We start from the raw sequence: 19,333 nt of genomic DNA, 5'->3' as shown, positions 1-19,333 counted from the left end.
GGTTTGGTAGAAAGGGGCCTGCAGGGTGGAGTGGGCTCTGAGCTAAGGAGTTGGTGCCTCGTGGGGCCATGCTGCGTGAGGTGACGGGTGCCAGGAGAGGGTTTGGTAGAAAGGGGCCTGCAGGGTGGAGTGGGCTCTGAGCTAAGAGATGAGAGTGCCAGAGGGGTGGGATCTTAGATGTGTCTGGATGTGAGCATGAAGGCAGAGGAGGGACAAAAGTAGTGATGCCAGATTTATCAATACAGTGTATCCACTTAAATTTCAGGTAGGTGGTATTTTTGTCCACTGCAGTGTTTAGGATGCACTGACATTATGAATTATCCATTGTTTCTCTGAAATTAAAACCTAGATAAAAGGTGACTTCCAAGTCAGGGCTTGACTGGCTGGGGGTGGGAGGGGTTTGAGGGCACTTGAACTCACAGGTGGGAGATCGGATAGGGATGTGAACTCCAGGAGCTTTGAAGAAGAGCAAAAGGCTTTGTTTAGCCCGAGCTGCACTGGGGGTGCACCAGTGTTTGGAGTTTTGTTGAGAAGAGGTCAGCCAAGGGAGGAAGAAGGTGCTGGCAGGGAGGAAGACCGGAAACCATGGAGGTCAGGGGGCAGGATGAAGGCCAAGAATTGGAGGCACACCATCAGAGCAGTGACCCTGGAGGCTGTGGACGCCATCCAAGGGGCCCTCTGGGCACTCACTGAGCCCTCGAACGGGTGCTGTCCAGGAGTTTGAGCCTGCCTTCCCTGACTTGGCAGATGGGTGTCATAATATTTTATTACTAGAGAAGCCGCTAGGAAAATGCATGGCTTATGTTTTTGGGTGAGTGGGCTTTAAATTTTTTTAATTGTATGTATAGGAGATGTACACCATGGTATTTTGATGTACGTAATGAAATAGGTATCGAGTCCACACATCAATCATTTTGCGCAGTTACCTTCCCCCTTTTTTGTTGTAAAACCACCTAAAATCTACTCTCAGCGAATTTTCAGTCTGTGATGATGTATAGTCCTAATGAGGGGCTTTCTGAGATGGCACACAGTGCTGGACTTCCCTACCCAGTCTGGCAGGCAGGACCTGTGAGGCTCCTGGTGCAGAAGAGCCCCAGAAAAGAAGGGCTGTGCCATGCACATGCTGTTTCTCCTTGCAAAATCACCTACAAGATAAGGCAGGCGGGAAGAGAGACCAGGAAGGTTACAGCCAATGGTACTACTTCTAAGGAGAAGAAAACAGAAGCCACAGCGCTCCCTTCCTCCCACCCTCGTCATAGTAGCTTGTACTCACCCAGTGCATTTCACGTACCAGGAACACCCCTAATTAATCTCCACAACACTGTTATGGAACAGAAAAACACTATGATTTCCTTTCCACAGTGAGAAAATAAGGTACAGTGCGGTCCTCAGCCTTGCTGAAGGTGACAGAGGCAGCTGCTCTAGGCGCTTGGATTCTAGAGTCCAAACACTTGAGCCCTTGAGCTCACAGGAACAGGAGGTGGGGAAGTGGAGGTAGTCATCTCTGAGGAAGTTTTGCTGAGAAGAAGAGCTGAGAAGTGGGAGTACTGTTTCTTAGCTCCTTCTCCCAGGAAAGAGGGTCGAGAAATTTTGTTTAAGGTGAGGAAGAGATGGTCAAGGTGCGGGGGACGTAGGGCCTCATGCCCCATTCCTGTACAGTGTCTTGTTGCATGTCACATTGGCTGGTTGGTAATGAATTGTTCTGATCTTCATCTTCCTTAAGTGTGGGGCTGGGGCCTCAGTCTATCCAATACCTGATACAGGCCCTGCACCAACAGATGCTCAGGAAATGTGCTTTGGCTTCTTGCCACTTCTCTTAGCCCACAGCTGTATCAGGTGAGTTAATCAGCACAGCAGTTAGGAGGTCAGGACCTGGTGATGTACAATCCCAGGGTCACATCTCTGTGGGAATTCTCACATTTTGTGACCCTGCAATTTTATCGCGTATAAAATGGGAGCACGGAGGCACATGTGGCACGTGCTGCATCAGTGGATCTGAGGTGCAGCGATTCTCGTCAGCACCTCTTTACAGCCTCAGGGCGCCTAACTTAGGGAGGCTTCATCCCATCTTGCCCTAGGCACGTGGACTCTATAAAAGAGTTGTGTTTCCCTCCTTGTCTGGATGTGATTTTTGACAAGCATGACAACCCCACTGCCTTTTTTAAAAATTTAATTTTTAATTTTTATTTTATTATGAGACAGGGTTTTGCACTGTTGCTCAGACTGGAGTGCAGTGGTGCAATCATAACTCACTGCGGCATGGAACTCCTGGGCTCAAGCAATCTTTCTGCCTCAGCTTCCCTAGTAGCTACGACCACAGATGCACACCACCGTACCCCGCAAATTTTTAACTTATTTTTTTTTTTTTTCTGTAGAGATGTATTGCAATGTTGCCCAAAATGGTTTTGAGCTCTGGGACTTAAGCAGTCCTCCCGCCTTGACCTCCTAAAGTGCTAGGATTAGAGTCGTGAACCCCTGTTCTTTGCCTTTGTGTGTGTGTGTGTGACACTTGTTCTAGCCCAGGCTGGAGTGCAGTGATGTGATCTTGGCTCACTGCAACCCCGACCTCCCCGGCTCAGGAGATCCTCCCACCTCAGCCTACCAAGTAGCTAGGACTACAGGTATGTCCCTCCCACCATGCCCAGCTAATTTTTGTATTCTTTTGGAGGCGGGGTTTCCCTGTGTTGCCCAGGGTGGTCTTAAACTCCTGGGCTCAAACCATCCACCTACCTCGGCCTCCCAAATTGCTGGGATTACAGGCATGAGCCACCATGCCTGGTTGTGCTCCCCGCCTTTAGACATCTTTTAAAATTGACATATTGTAGTTGCACGTGTTTATGGGGTATGGCGTGAACGCACCTGCAGAGGATCCTACTCCGCCTGGCAGAAAGAGCGGCAGGTGGCCTTCCTGGGCTGTCAAGGTCTTGCTACGTCGGCAGGGGGCAGCAGCTGCCAGAAAGTGCGCAGCGCCTTGCTCTGCATTTCTCGGCGCGCACTGCGTGTTGACCCTCCAAGCCTGCGTGGTCCGCCTCATGGGCACTTTGCAGAAGGGCCTGAAAACCTGCACATAGAAGGGTGGGGGTGTGTATACATCAGAATGGGGCCCCATGTGTACTTCTCAGGGGCCTCTTGCGTTCCCATGTGTCCTCGGAATCGCCTACTGTGTGTGAGAGCTGGCTCAAGTCTGCCGTGCAGCTGGTCTTTTGAGGTAAGATGTTCCATATCTGCAGATGCCCCCTGTTCTCCTCAGAGCTCACTTCCTTCCTTGGCCTCCCGAGTGTCTTTTCCCTCTCCCTTTCCACAGCCTCTTTATAAATTTCTCCACCCATGCCTGCTCACCATTCTTGAGCCCCGGCTGCACCACGTTGCTCATGGCCTGGGATGAGGGAACCAGGAGACCATACACAGGTTGGCAAATGGGTATGTGTAGTTTACTAAGAAATGTTCACCAGGATCTTTCAGTGTACAGACACTGTGGTAGGTCTTGTTGGGAACACTATAAACTATAATGCCATGGTGGGTCTTCCAGGTAGGGAATACAGGTGTGCACAGGTGGTGCAGGGCAGGGAAAAATAGATAACCAGGCCAGGAATGATGGTTCACAGCTGTAATCCCAATGCTTTGGGAGGCCAAGGTGGGAGGATCACTTGAGGCCCGAGTTTGAGGCCAGCCTCAATATCATAGTGAGAACCCGACTCTACAAAAAGTAAAAAAATTAGCCAGGCGTGGTAGTGTGCACCTGTAGTCCTAGCTACTCCTGAGGCTGGTGGGAGGAGTTCCTGAGCCCAGGAGTTTGAGGCTGCAGTGAGCTATGATCACACCACTATTCCAGCCTGGGTGACAGAGGGAGAACCTACTTCTAAAAATAAGTAGATAACTAATGAGGGCTGCAGTCGAGGAGAAATCTGGGAGGTTACAGCTGGGCGTTGCTCTCCAGAGCTCTGAAGCAACCCCTTGGTCTCAGACTGGAGAGGTGGCCCCTAGCTCTAGTCCTCACTCTTCCCAAATCTGTCTTGAGCTCCCAGGGCCTGTGTCTCACCCATCTTGGTGTTCTCAGGACCTGGAATGTGGAAATTTTCACCAAACAGCTGTCTACTGACTTACTTCTGCTTGTGCTACCCTTGGCACAAGTCTCAACCTGTCACACTGCTGCCTGTGGTTTGAGGACCAGATCGTGTGGTCAAAAGTCCACATAAGCTGGGATTCAACCACAGGCAGCTCTCTAGCGCAGTCTTAGTTAATCCTTATTACTCTCAAGTTCCCCATGGCTCTTTTGACTTACTGAAGAATGGGCCCGCTGTTGTAGACATGTGTCTTGTTGGTCCTGAGTCCTCAGAAGAAGGGGTCAGTATCATCCCTGACTCCATCTCACTCAACACATAACACAATAGACATATGCACAGGGACCATATGTGATGTATAGTCTAAACTGGGACAGCTGAGTGTGAAAGGGGACAGGTGTAACCTGGGACTGGCTTGGGTGATCTAGGATATATGGTCACCTTCATTCTAGGTACTCAGTAAACATTAGTTCATTTGAGAGCTTAGGTGTTAACAACACCGACCACACTATTCAGAGAGGGTTGTCCTTGGCCTGCCCCTGCCACAAGGGGTTGTGTGCACAGGGAAAGTTCACTCAGCTCCTCTGGGCTTCACTGTTCCAATCTGCCGAAAGTGTGGCCAGCCTCAGTAGATAATCTCTAAGGTTATCTAAACCACTAAAATTATACAGCGGGCAGTGGAGGCTGGGCCATGCGAGGAGTTTTGATGGATGATGTGAAATGGTGCATGTGTTTGCAGAGAGGGTTAGGGGTTGGAGCGTGAGAAACCTGAGCAAGTCCAGAGTTGGTTAGGACTCAGGCTGGAGGCAGCAGAGGGCTAGCTGCTGGATGTTTCTGCTTGGGTGTGAGATGATGATCATCCACGGAGGTCGAAGAGCTCAGAGTGCTGGGCAGTAGTTTCTCCTTCTCCAGGCAGGCAGGTGGCTTTCACTGCATAGTGCAGATAAACTTGTTGATTTATTCAAACATAGGAGGAAGGGAGTGTCAAAATGAGTTTCTTCTGCATTTAGAAAAGAGGAACCTTCTTGGTCTAGGATAGAGTGGAGGAGCAGGGCTGCCTTCTTCCTCAGCTGCTGCTTCATCTTACATGCTCCTTCTAGGCCACCCCGTCCTGTTTCCTCTCTCTTTGTGATTTCTGCAATAACATGCAGAAGGGCTGGATCCCCTTCTCATCGACACAAGGAAATCTAGGTTGTGCCAGGGCCTGCTTTTTTCCAGCAGGAAGTCTTAAGGGCCTGGGGGCCTGGGGCAGGAATGAAGGCTGGAGGAGGCTCATGGAGCTGTACAGGTTTTCAGGGGCTGCTGCGGTTTAGGGAAGAAGGAGAGGATGTTGCTTAATGTCACGTCCCTTCTGTGCTAACCTCAGTGTTGCTATGGTTTCAGCCTCCCACTCAACTTGCAAAGAGTGGCCAGGAGCCCACCTGCCTCTGCAGCCCAGGGTGGGAATATAACAGTTCCTGTTGTACTCACATCTGACCTGTCTCCAACTGATCTTCACCCCTTTTACCAGATCCCCTCTCTCACTTTGGGTAGAATTTCAGAAGCCTCAGGTTACAATCCTCTCCCTTCAAACAGTTGCATTTGGCAGTAGCTACCATGGCTGCCCCATTGGAAGGGACTGTTAACAGAAAAGGGCATGAGGCCTTAGGGTGGTCTCCCTTAGGAGGAGGGGAGCTGCGACTTCGTAACACTGACAGAAACAAACCCAAGGTTAAAGAAAGTGAACCAAGTCTTCAGTTCACCTGCCACCTGGGATATACTTTTTAATTTTTTCTGAGTTGGTTAAAAATATATTTAGGGCCAGGCACGGTGGCTCACGCCTGTAATCCCAGCACTTTGGGAGGCTGAGGTGGGCAGATTGCCTGAGCTCAGGAGTTGGCAACCAGCCTGGGAAACACGGCGAAACCCCTTCTCTACTAAAATACAAAAAATTAACTGGGCGTGATGGCGGCGCCTGTAGTCCCAGTTACTCAGGAGGCTGAGGGAGGAGAATGGCATGAACCCAGGAGGCAGAGGTTGCAGTGAGCTGAGATCACGCCACTGCACTCCAGCCTGGGTGACAGAGAGAGACTCCGTCTCCAAAAAAAAATATATATACACACACACACACACACACACACACACACACACACACACACATATATATTTAACAACACATTCAGAGAGGATGTGACAGAGATAAAGGCAGAATAAGAATGACAGGAAAATTGACCTGGAACCATAAATGATGAGAATGAGAGAAAACTGCAGCTAGACAAACCCAAAAGAATTGGAGAAAGTGAAAAAAGTGAAGCAGCAGAGAAGAGAGACATGAAAATTCATGCCGGAGGGAGGGACATCAGAGATAAGAAGAGGAAAGCCTCGGCAGGTGACTGAGCTGGTAGCACAAATGATACTCATACGTGCCAGGACTCTAACTGAGCCCGAGTTAGATTTACAGCCCTCCTTATCTTGACCTATCTCCAAGTTCCCAGGTGAAGTGGCCATTCCCAGTGCTACCTGAATCCTTCAGTGACTGCCGGCCAGAGGTTTATGACTCTGATGTCAGGAAGATCACTGCTGCGTCTTGTTTCAGACACGCCCACCTTCCGTTGGCTCCAACAGTGTTTGATATCCAACAACAGGAAACCAGATGCTGTGAGTCAGCTCAAGCTCTAGGCAGGACCCATGGAGGGCACAGGGGAAAGGCATTCCCCTAGGAACTCCTAGGAAATCCTTGAATTTCCCCCTGGAAGTAGGTATCCTATGTGCCAGCTGGGAGAAGACTGAGGAGAATGTGCCTTGGGATATGGCTGAGAGCCTCTCTGCAGCTCTGCACCATTAATTCCATGGGAATTACTAAAGCATGGGGAAAACTAAAGCCACTCGAATCAAAATGGTGTTGCTTTCTTGAGGACCGGCTGGTTGTGAGAGATTTATGCTTCTGTGTGGGATATGTTCTTTCACCTATAAACATCAAAATCCCACAATGAAATGGGAATAGAAAAAATGTTTACTTCCCACCCAACCTTCATCCTAAACATGGTTCAATAGGAAGGTATCACTCAGAGACCCTGGCCCAGAAAGGATCCTTCTATGACTCTAGTTCCTAAAATGTGTTCTTGAGATCAACAATATAAACATCACCTGGAACTTGTTAGAAATGCAAATTCTCAGCCCCCTACCTCCACTCCTCTGCCCACAGCAATACTGCATTAGAAATTCTGGGAGAGGACCCCAGCATCTGTTTAACAAACCCTTAGAGTGATCCACTCCTCTGCCCACAGCAATACTGCATTAGAAATTCCTGGAGTGGACCCCAGCATCTGTTTAGCAAACTCTTAGAGTGATTCTAGTGTACCCTGGAGTTTGAGAACCTCATCTTCCAGGCAGGTAGAAGGGATATGGTAAACAGTGCACATGGCTCCTAAGACTTGTCCCTTCACTCACCTTTCACTGGCCAGAGCAAGTCACCTGGCCTTGCTCCCCCATTGCCTTCTGCCATGACTGGAAGCTTCCTGAGGCCTCCCCAGAAGCAGAAACCACTGTGCTTCCTGTACAGCCTGCAGAACTGTGAGCCAGTTAAAACTCTTTTATTTATAAATGACCCAGTCTCAGGTATTTCTTTATAGCAATGTGAAAACAGACTAGTACAATGTGCAAAAAAATTGAAAACAGGCTCTTGAAATATTTGCACACTCATATTGAAGCAGTATTATTCACAATAGTTAAGAGGTAAAAGCAACCCAAATGTCTATTGACAGATAAATGGACAAACAAAATATGGGATATACATATAATTGAATATTATTTAACCTTAAAAAGGAAGGAAATTCTAACATATGCTACAACATGGACTACCCTTGAGGACATTTTACTAAGTGAAACAACTCAGTCACAAAAGAACAAATACTGTATGATTACGCTTATATAAGGTATCTAGAATAGTCAAACTTATAAAAGCAGAAAGTAGAACGGTGGTAACTAGGGAATTTGGGGAGAGGAAAATGGGGTGATGTTGTTTAATGGGTAAAAATTTCCAGTTCCACAAGATAAAAAATTTTGGAGATTGGTCGCATAGCAATGTAAATATTTTTAGCAAAACTGAATGGTGGCCAGGTGCAGTGGTTCATTCCTGTAATCCCAGCACTTTGGGAGGCTGAGGCAGGCGGATCATGAGGTCAGGAGTTTGAGACCAGCCTGACCAACATGGTGAAACCCCGTCTGTACTAAAGATATAAAAATTAGCCAGACATGGTGGCGTGTGCCTGTAATCCCAGCTACTAGGGAGGCTGAGGCAGGAGAATCGCTTGAACCTGGGAGGTGGAGGTTGCAGTGAGCCGAGATCATGCCACTGCCCTACAGCTTGGGTGACAGAGCAAGACCCTGTCTCAGAAAAAAAAACAAAAACAAACCAAAAAACAAAAAAACCCATAATGGTATGCTTAAAAATGCTTAAGATGGTAAATTTTATGTTATCCACTTTTTTTTACCATAATAAAAATAGTATCTTGACAAAATTAATAGAAATCATACAAAGTACGTTTTCTGACCATAATGGGATTAAACCAGAAATCAATAACAGAAAGCTGGAAAATTATAATATATTCAGAAATGAAACAAAAACTGTTCTAAATAAACAATGAATCAAGAAGTCTGAAGAAAAATTTTTAAATATTTAGGACAAATGAAAATGAAAATGCCACTTGTCAAAATGTGTGGGATGCAGCAAGAGTGCGTAGAGGGAAATTTTTAGTAACATGCATATATTAGAAAAGAAAATGAGCTAAAATCAATAACCCAGTGTTCCACCTTAGGAAACTAGAGATAGACAAACAAATTGAGCCTAAAGGAAGCAGAAGAAAAGGGATAATAAAAATTAGAGCCTAAATGAATGAATTTGAAGACAATAAACAATAGAGAAAAATTAAAATCAAAAGCTGGTTCTTTGAAAGACTGGTAAAATTAATAATTCAGTCTAACCAAGAAAAACGGAGAGGAGACAAATTATCGATTTTATAAATGAAAGAGTGTTAATCATGCCTTGGACATTAGAATGATAATAAAAAGATAATATGAATAAATCCATGCTCATAAATTGGATGATTTTGATGAAAGGACTAATTCCTTGAAAAATACAAATTGCCAAAATTCACAAGGAAGAAATAGGTCAGCTGAACAGTTCTATATATTAAATAAATTAAATCATTAATGATTAACCTTCCAAAAAAGAAAACATCAGGTCCAGGTAGTTTCACTGGTAAATTATAGCAAATATTGAAGGAATAACTGATACTAGTTTTCCACAATTTCTTCCATAACAAGGAAGCAGTGGAACACTTCCTAGCATATTCTATGAGGCCAGCATTATCCTAACCAAAATCAGATAAAGGCACCAAAGAAAGGAAAACAATGGACCAGTATTTTTCATGAGCATAAATGTAAAAATTATCCATAAAATATTAGCAAATCAAAGCAAACAGTGTGTAAAAGTATTTTACACCATGACCAAGTGGAATTTATTTCAGGTATATAAGACTGATTCAACTTTCTTTCTTCTTCTTTTTTTTTTTTTTTTTGAGACAGAGTTTCGCTCTTGTTGCCCAGGCTAGAGTGCAATGGCGTGATCTTGGCTCACCGCAACCTCCGCCTCCCAGGTTCAAGCAATTCTCCTGCCTCAGCCTCCCAAGTAGCTGGGATTACAGGCATGCACCACCACGCCTGGCTAATTTTGTATTTTTAGTAGAGACAGGGTTTCTCCATGTTGAAGCTGGTCTCAAACTCCTGACCTCAGGTGATCTGCCCATCTCGGCCTCCCAAAGTGCTGGGATTACAGGCGTGAGCCACCATGCCCGGCCGACTGATTCAGCTTTCTAAATTGAACAATATAATTTAGCACGTCAGCAGACTAAAGAAGAAAAACTGTATGATTATACTGATTCAGGAAAAAAGTTTGACAAAATCAAACACCCCTTTATGATAAAAATTCTCAGCAAATTATGAATTAGTAAAACTTCTTTAACATAGAATTGCTGCAGAAAACATACAGCTAACGTTACACAGAATGATGAAAACTGCCTGCTCTTCTGAGCTTGGAAACAAAGCAGGGTTGTCCTCTATTACCACTCCTATTCAACACTCTATTGGAAATCTTAGCTAGTGCAATAACACAATAACGAGAAAAAAGTTACAGATTAGAAAGGAAAAAATTAAACTATTTGCAGAAGATACAATTTTCTATGTAGAAAATCTCAAAGAATTGACAAACCAAACAAAGCAAACCAATTTATGGAAGTAAGTTAGCATTGCAAGGTCATGGGATACAAGACTAACAACAGAAGTCAATGACTAACTTGAAGAAATTATGCTAAGTGAAATGTGCCAGTCACAAAAGACAAATACTGTATGATTCAACTGACATGAGATATCTAGAGGCAAATTCGTAGAGGCAGAAAGTAGAATGATGGTTACCAGGGAAAAAAGGTGAAATGGGAAAGTCTTGTTTAGTGGGTATAAAATTTCAGTTTTGCAAAATAAAAATGTTCTGTAGTTTGGTTGCATGCTAATGAGAATATATTTAACACCACTTACCGAACACTTAAAAATAGCTAAGATGGTAAATTTGGTGTAATGTGTATTTTACCATAACTAAAAATAATTTTAAAAATGAAACACAGATTGTCCCTGGCTTTCTTCAATGCAGTCCCAATCAAAATCCCAGAAGGTTATTGTAGATAGCAATAAACTAATTCTAAACTTTATATGAAAAGACAGAAGATCTAGAATAGCCAATGCAATATTAAAGAAGAACAAATGTGGAGGAATGACACTACCCAATTTCAAATCTTATTATACAGCTCTAGTAATCAAGACAGCATATTATTAATTGAAGATAGTCACACAGATCAGTGAAATAGAATATAGAGAAGAGAAATAGATCCACATACATATAGTCAACTGAACTTTGATAAAGGGGCAAAGACAATTTAATGGAGAGAAGAGAGCCTTCAGTAAAAAGTGATGGATAAATTGAACAACTATATGCAAAAAAAATGAACCTAGACAAAGACACTACACATTATACAAAAGTTAACTTAAAAGAGCCATACACATAAAGTGCCAAACTATAAGGCTTCTTGAAAAAAAAACAGGAGAAAATCTACATGACTTTGGGTTTGATGATGTGTTTTTCAATAGCACTATCCGTGGAATAAAAAATTAACAAGTTGGACTTGCTAAAATTGAAAACCTCTGATCTGATAAAGACATGCTTCAAAGGAAGGAAAGATAAACCACAGATTGTGAGAAAAATTTGAACAATAGATATCTGATAATATCAAAATATACAGAGAACTTGTATTTAAAATATACAAAGAGCTCTTACAACTCAACAAGAAAACAACCCAGTTTAAAAATGGGCAAAAGATTTGAACAGACACCTTACAAAAAGATACACAGATGAAAAATAAAAATATGAAAAGGTGTTCAACATGATAAGTCAGTAGGGAATTGAAAATTAAAATGGCAGTGAGATACCACTATACACTTATTAGAATGTTCAAAATGCAAATAACTGGCAATACTGACTGGTGGCAAGTATGCAGAGCAAAATAAACTCACATTCATAGGTAGTGGGAATGTAAAATGGTACAACCAGTCTGGGAGATAATTTGACACTTTCTTGCAAAACTAAACATAATCTTACCATGTAATCCAGCAGTCCCGCTCCTAAATACTTACCCAACTGATTTGAAAATTTATGTCCACTCAAAAACCTGCATATGAATATTTGCAACAGATTGATTCATAATCACCCACAACTAGGAGCAGGGAAGACCTCTTTCAATAGGTGAACGGAGAAACAAACTTTGTTGCATCCATACAATGGAATAGCTTCTTATCAATACAAAGAAATGAGATATCAAATTATGAAAATAAAAGAATCTTAAATGCATATTATGAAGTGAAAGAAGCTAGCCAGAAAAAAGCTGTGTAATATATGCTTCCAATTATATGACATTCTGAGAAAGACAAAACTTAAAAGACCTTAAACACTTTAGTAGGTGCCAGAGGTTTTGGGGAAGGAAGTGAAGGTTAAATAGGTGAGGCACAGGAAAATTCATAGGGCAGTGAAACTTCTGTGTGGTCATGTAATGGTGAACACAAAACATTAAGTATTTGTCAAATTCTATAGAGTTTTAGAGCACAAAGAATTACCTTAATGTATGCAAAATTTAAAAATCATTTATGAGGTGGGGAGAATCACAAGAAGAAATGCACACTGTGACAAAGTAATCTAAATATTTTATGAGGTAACCTCACTCCAGGGGCTGGAGGATTAAGATGCGGACCTATCTAAGCTATTTTTTGTTTTGCTTTTTTTGAGAAAGGGTCTCATTCTGTTGCTCAGGTTGGAGTGCAGTGGTGCAATCTCAGCTCACTGCAGCCTCAACCTCCTGGGCTCAACAAGTTCCTTTTTTTTTTTTTGAGATGAAGTCTTGCTTTGTCACCAGGCTGGAGTGCAGTGGTGCGATCTTGGTTCACTGCAACCTCCGCCTCCTGGGTTCAAGCAATTCTCCTGCCTCAGCCTCCCAAGTAGCTGGGATTACAGGTGCCCACCTCCACGCCCAGATAATTTTTGTATTTTTAGTAGAGAGAGTTTCACCATGTTGGCCAGGATGGTCTCGATCTCTTGACCTCATGATTCGCCCACCTTGGCCTCCCAAAGTGCTGAGATTACAGGTGTGAGCCACCGCACCCGGCCGGGCTCAACAAATTCTCCCATCTCAGCCTCTTGAGTGGCTGGGATAACAGGCATGTGCCAGCATGTCTGGCTAATTTTTCTTGTATTTTTTTTGTAGAGATGGGGTTTCACCAAGTGGCTGAAGCTGGTCTCAAATTCCTGGGCTCAAGTGACCCTCCCGCCTTGGCCTCTCAGAGTACTGAGATTACAGGCGTGAGTCACTGCACCTGACCCCTAAGCAACTTTGGAAATTAGTAGAATCTGTAAGACAAAAGGCAAAAGAAATTGTTCATAAGCACTGAAGTCTAGTAAATAAAGTTGTTTCCCGTGGAGGTAACAATTCTGATACTGCTATACATGTATGCTAGAATTCAACAATTAAGTAAATGGATGGCAGATAGTGAAAGCCAGGTGTCTCTGTTGGACTGGGAGGTTACAGATAAGGAAGGGGAGGAGGCTAGAAGTACTCACATGTTAATGGATTAAAATTGGAGACAGTGGTATGAATTAATGTTTAGCTTAATATGGATAGAGAGTTACATATAAAAATATTTATAAATATGTGTATACATAAGTGTTAATACACACTCATATATCTCCTCGATCAGTAAGCTGAGAGGGTTTAGAAGCAATGACACCCTGGTATCAGTAAAGCAGAGCCACTCATCAGTGAAACTCCAGACTCTGACATGCAACTTCTGATACTTTGGCTACTCCTGGGGTGTACGATGTAGAACTTAACATATGCCCCCACAGAAGACTCCTTGTCACACCTTCCCCAGCAAGCTCTCTGCCCTCAAAGCCAGTCACATGGAGTGAACTTCTATGCCCATCGCCTTACAAGGGAGACTGCTGCTTAGATACCTCGTCATTAGCTTACAGAGAAATTCTGGGGAAAGGCAGTGAGAAAGGTCCTCTCACCAACTTGAACAGTGCCGACTCGACAGGAGAAGGCGACTCCGCGGGGACAGTCTCTTTACTCATTTCAGCTGAAGCAACCATGATAGCAGCTGTCACAGAACAAAGAACTTAGAAGCTTCAGGTTTGCTGATGCAGAAAACTTCTCATAGTATTTAAGTAACATTTTCTAACATCTACCAATTAAGGTTAGAGGAAATCTTAGGGCAAAGATTTTGCAGGCTACCCACCATAGACATTCTGCAAAGAGCTCCAAACTATTGATTTTTTAAAAAATGTGTAATGACATTCCAAAGTCCAAAATGTGTAGGGTAGACCAGCAGTCTGGAAACCCAAGGAAGAGACAGTTTGTTGAGAGAGTTTCCTTTATATGTAATGTTTTCCAATAAATATGGGAAGTTTTTAGTCATTATTTCTTTGAATAGTTGTTGCTGCTTCTTTCTCTTCCTTCTCTATCTCTCTCTCTTTTTTTTTGGTACTTCCCCCCGTCCCCCTGTTGCTCTGTTCATTTTTTTAATCCTTTATTCTGCCAGTTATTAAGATTGTAAAATCTCTATCAATCAATCTTCCAGTTTGTTCTTTCTTCTGCAAATTCAAGTCTACTGTTGAACTCCTCTGCTAAATTTTTTTTTTTTTTTTAGACGGAGTCTCGCTCTGTCGCCCGGGCTGGAGTGCAGTGGCCGGATCTCAGCTCACTGCAAGCTCCGCCTCCCGGGTTTACGCCATTCTCCTGCCTCAGCCTCCGAGTAGCTGGGACTACAGGCACCGCCACCTCACCTGGCTAGTTTTTTTTTTTGTATTTTTTAGTAGAGATGGGGTTTCACCGGGTTAGCCAGGATGGTCTCGATCTCCTGACCTCGTGATCCACCCGTCTTGGCCTCCCAAAGTGCTGGGATTACAGGCTTGAGCCACCGCGCCCGGCCTCTGCTAAATTTTTTATTTCAGCTATTGCTCTTTTCAACTCCAGAATTTACACTTAAACATAATTTATATCTATTGATATTCTCAATCTAATGTGACATTATCATCATACCTTCCTTTAGTTGTTTAATCAAATTTCCTTTAGTTCTTTGAACTACTTTGAAGATTTGTTTTTCCTTTTATTGAGATGAAGTTTCAATCTTTTTTCCCAAGCTGGAGTATAGTGGCATGATCTCGGCCTACCACAACCTCTGCCTCCTGGGTTCAAGCGATTCTTCTGCCTCAGCCTCCTGAGTAGGTGGGATTACAGGCATGCACCACCATGCCTGGCTAAATTTTGTATTTTTAGTAGAGATGGGGTTTCTCCATGTTGGTCAGGCTGTTCTCGAACTCCTGACATGTGATCTGCCTTCCTCAGCCTCCCAAAGTGTTGGGATTACAGGTGTGAGCCATGAAGACTTTGTTAAATCTGACATCTGGTCACTTGTGAAGGTGAATTTTATGTGTCAACTTAGGCCACACAGTATCCAAATATTTTGTCAAATATTATTCTAGAAATTTCTGTGAGGTTATATACTGGATGAGATTAATATTTAACTCTGTAGACTGAGTACAGCAGATTACCCATTATGATATGGGTGGGCCTCCTCAAATCAGTCGAAAGCCTTTATAGAAAAAGACTAACCTCTAACCTCCTTGGAAGAAGGAAGAATTTTGCCAGAAGACTGCTTTGGACTCAAATTACAAGTCTTCCCTGGGTTTTCAGCCCTGCCAGCCTACCCTGCATATTTGAACTTGCCAAGCCTCCACAACTGCATGAAGAAATCCTTTGAAATGAACTTCTCTCTCTCTCTCTGTCTGTCTCTAAACATCCTGTTGATTCTGTTTTCCTGGACAATCCTGACTAATATATTGTTCATATAGGCAGTTTCTGTTTCCTGATTTTCTTTAGTTTATGGGCCATATTTTCTGTTTCTTTGCATGTCTCATAACTTTTGCTGGAAGCTGGACATTTTGGATCACGTATTCAAGCAACTCCGGGTATGCCCGCCACGTCCGGTGGGCTTGTTATGGTTATTTCCTGCTGATTTGTGTAGTGATTAGCTGGATTATTTTCATGAAGCCTATTCTCCCACCACCACCCTCATCCTTCCCCATCCCCTGCAGTGGGAAGCCTCTAATGTTGCTCCTTGTAGCACACAACCTTTGGTATGCCCACAGTCACTGTGCGACCACAGTGGTTTTGGCAGATTGCTTTTTCACTCTCTGTTCCTGACCTTACTCAGCTGTTAAGCTCCCTAATTGGAGGCTGATTACTCAGCTGTTTTTAACAATGCTCTGGGCATACATTGCCTTATAGGCTTAGCTAATCAAATTCAGGCTCCTTTGAAGGGACAGTTGCCAAAGTTACTGAAATATGTTCTGACTCCAGGAGGGCTCTTTGTAGCTGTCTTGTCTCTTGTTTCTCTCTGGCAAACTAGCTGGCCTGCAGTTCAGCCTATATTTCTGTCTTAGTCAGCTTGGTGTGCTATTACAAAATATTATAAACTAGGTGGCTTATAGACAAAATAAATTTATTTCTCACAGTTCTGGACACTGAAAGTCCAAGATCAGGATGCCAGCATGGTCAGGTTCTGGTGAAGGCTCTCTTCAGGTTGCAGACTGTTGACTTCTCATTGTATCTTCACATGGTGGAAAGAAGGTGAGAGAGCTCTCTGAGGCCCTTTTATAAGGTCACTAATCCCATTCATGAGGGCTCCACCCTCAGGATCTAATGACCTCCCGAAGGCCCCGTCTCCTAACACCATCACGTTGGGAGTTATAATTCCAACATACCAATTTTCGGGGAACACAAGCATTCAGTCCATAGCGATCTTCAGTGAATCTACTAACTGCTTCCCAACTGCCTTTCACCACAACCTCCACTGCCTTATTCCCCCTATATTTAGAGGACTCTTAGACTTGAACTTCCCACTCAGTTACAAGTGAGGTTTGTTCCTTTGAGTTTTCCACTCAAAGAAACAAAGCTGGAGCTCTCTGTTCTATAGCCTGCTTCTGCCCCTGGGTAAAAATCTCTGAGCCATGGCTCTGGAGACCATGGCATGCTTCTCCTGAGTGACGCCTCTACTTTAGGAGCTGAGCACTTAGTAGAACAGTGTGCAGCAGCCCTAGAATTTCTCAGATTGGCTTTTATTGGCATGGGACTGCTTCCAGTGAACAAGGGTAATGGTGACTGGGCCCTCAGTATTTGCAATATGTGCAGTATTCTCAAGGTCGAGCCTCTCTATCCCATGACTAGGAGTGGCAAGGAAGAAGGGAGTCTTCACCTGTCAGCCATACTCACCTGGAATTTATTATCCTCAGTAGGAAGAAGCTGGGGGTAGGGTGAGACTTGCTAACGTCCTACTCCGGAAAGTGTGAAAGTTATCAGAATCAAAACAAGTCCCTTGTGTGGAAAGCTCTCACAAAAAGAACCAGAAAAGGCTGTGAACAGAGGGTTCTCATACAAAAATGCCTGACAAGAACTATTACAAAAGGCTCTGCAAAAACCACAGCCTTGCACAAAGGCCATCACAACCTTACACAAAAATATAATTCTGCGCGGACGTCTGCCCAGCAACTGCTTGTCCAACCTCAGATTGGCACCACCTTTATTATTTGATTCTTGTAGCCAAGGACAGTTAGCTCAAAACAATTATGTAATCCTCCTCACTTTTCCTTTAAAAACCACTGTCTTCTGTTACCTCCCTGAATACACACATAGTTTTCTATGACACATATATTCCCATTGCAATTCTATTCCTAAATAAACATCATTTTCATTAGAGAGTCTCCCTCTCTGTCAATGTAGGTTGACAGAAATTTGCCCCCGGACTGGGAGCACTGGGGAGAGGAAGCCCTGTGTTCCTGGCTGTAACAGTCTAGAGTAGAGTTTCCATCTTGCTGAGTTGGGCGAGGTGCAGGGCATGGATCTTGGTTCCCCTGAGGAGCCATTTCCCGGGAGGTCGCAAGGACGGTGGCTGTCCTGAAAGGGCAGAGTCACCTTCAGGGATCCCTGCTGGACCACAGAATGCTCGGCACGTTTCTGAGCACTTCTTATACATCTGCCATTTTACCGATGCATTCAGCATTCCAGGCCCAACTTAAATAAGAAAGTTGCTAAGGCTCCTCTCCTGGCAGTTTAGATCAGAATCTGTGAGGATAAACTGGACATGGATATATGTTTAAAGATCCGCATATGATTTTAATTCATAGTGAGGGCTGATATCGACAGCTATGGCTCTAGACAGTTAATTCCCAATAACTCCTCTGTAAATCAGCTATACTAAGGAAGGATAGATCTTGGAGCCATTTGTTCTGCTAAACACATGGCACCAATAAATGAACTAAGATAAGAGGGTGTGCAGATCGCTCAGAAAAGGCTATCTAAACCTCTCTTTCAGGTTTCAGGACCCAACACAAACCATTGCCCCTGGGGCATTCTTTAACCAGAAGAGGCCCATCCAGTCTGAATACCCTTTATTGATCTCCCGCCTTGCCCAGTGGGAGGCCCTTGCTGCCCTCTAGGCCTTGGGGTTGACAGAGATACTGGAGCCATACCACATGTTCTCTTTAACACACATTCCCTTTATTTAACTCCCATTGAATAAAATTTATAGGAGGCCATTGGTTTAGACTAAGCCCCCGCCACTGAGCCCAAAAGACCAAACCAAAGTAGAGTCACTCATGCTAAAGGTCCTCAATCCCAACCTCAAACTAAGCTGTTGATCTGACTTGCCAGGAAATCAAGAGAGAGATAATAGATCCTCAAACAAGCCAATTTTAGGTAACATGATAAGAAAGTACCCTTTGCTTTAACTTTTACAAGGGAAGTAACTTTGAAATGACCAATGTTCTTTTAGTTCTCTCTTCTGCTTTCCGGATCCCTTTTCCGTTTATAAAGCTGTAAGCCAAAAATAAAATTCTAAGCCCCCAGTCTACTGAACAGACCCCTCCTCTTGGACAAGGGCGTTCGGAAGTTAACCTGAAAAACTAATTCAGGCCGTCATGGGAGGCAGGGGTTGGACATACCTCACTATAATATACTCTCTTTGGAATTCAGGCACAACTGACCAGCATTAACATTAAAACAGAGACCTGAAGACTGACATAGTAGCTCTTTATAGCAATAACATACCAACATAACAGATAGCAGGCCCTGAAAGACATCAAATTATTTTACCCCAAAATATGTATCTTTGACATATTTTGAAAAGGCCCTGTATAGCTATTTTGTAGGGAAAATCTATATTCTGTTGAGAATCTCCTACCTGGAGATTTTATCTGCATGATAAAAATCTTGGTCTTCATAACCCCTTGTCTCTTTTTTTTTTGAGATGGTGTCTTGCCCTGTTCCCCAGGCTGGAGTGCGGTGGTGTGATCTTGGCTCATTGCAGCCTCCACCTCCTGGGTTCAAGTGATTCTCCTGCCTCAGCCTCCCAAGTAGCTGGGATTACAGGTGTGTACCACCATGCCTGGCTAATTTTTTGTATCTTTAGTAGAGATGGGGTTTCACCATGTTAGCCAAGCTGGTCTTGAACTCCTGACCTCGTGATCTGCCACTTTGGCCTCTCAAAGTGCTGGGATTATAGGCATGAGCCATATGCCGGGATCATAACCCCATATCTTAACCGAGATAGTCCTTCCTATTGATTCCAGGTCTTTAAACAAC

The sequence above is a fragment of the Piliocolobus tephrosceles genome, chromosome 1, assembly GCF_002776525.5.
Source record: "Piliocolobus tephrosceles isolate RC106 chromosome 1, ASM277652v3, whole genome shotgun sequence".
In the NCBI taxonomy this organism is placed as follows: domain Eukaryota; kingdom Metazoa; phylum Chordata; class Mammalia; order Primates; family Cercopithecidae; genus Piliocolobus; species Piliocolobus tephrosceles.
The sequence above is the reverse complement of the archived record's forward strand: the minus strand, read 5'-3'. Positions refer to the sequence as shown.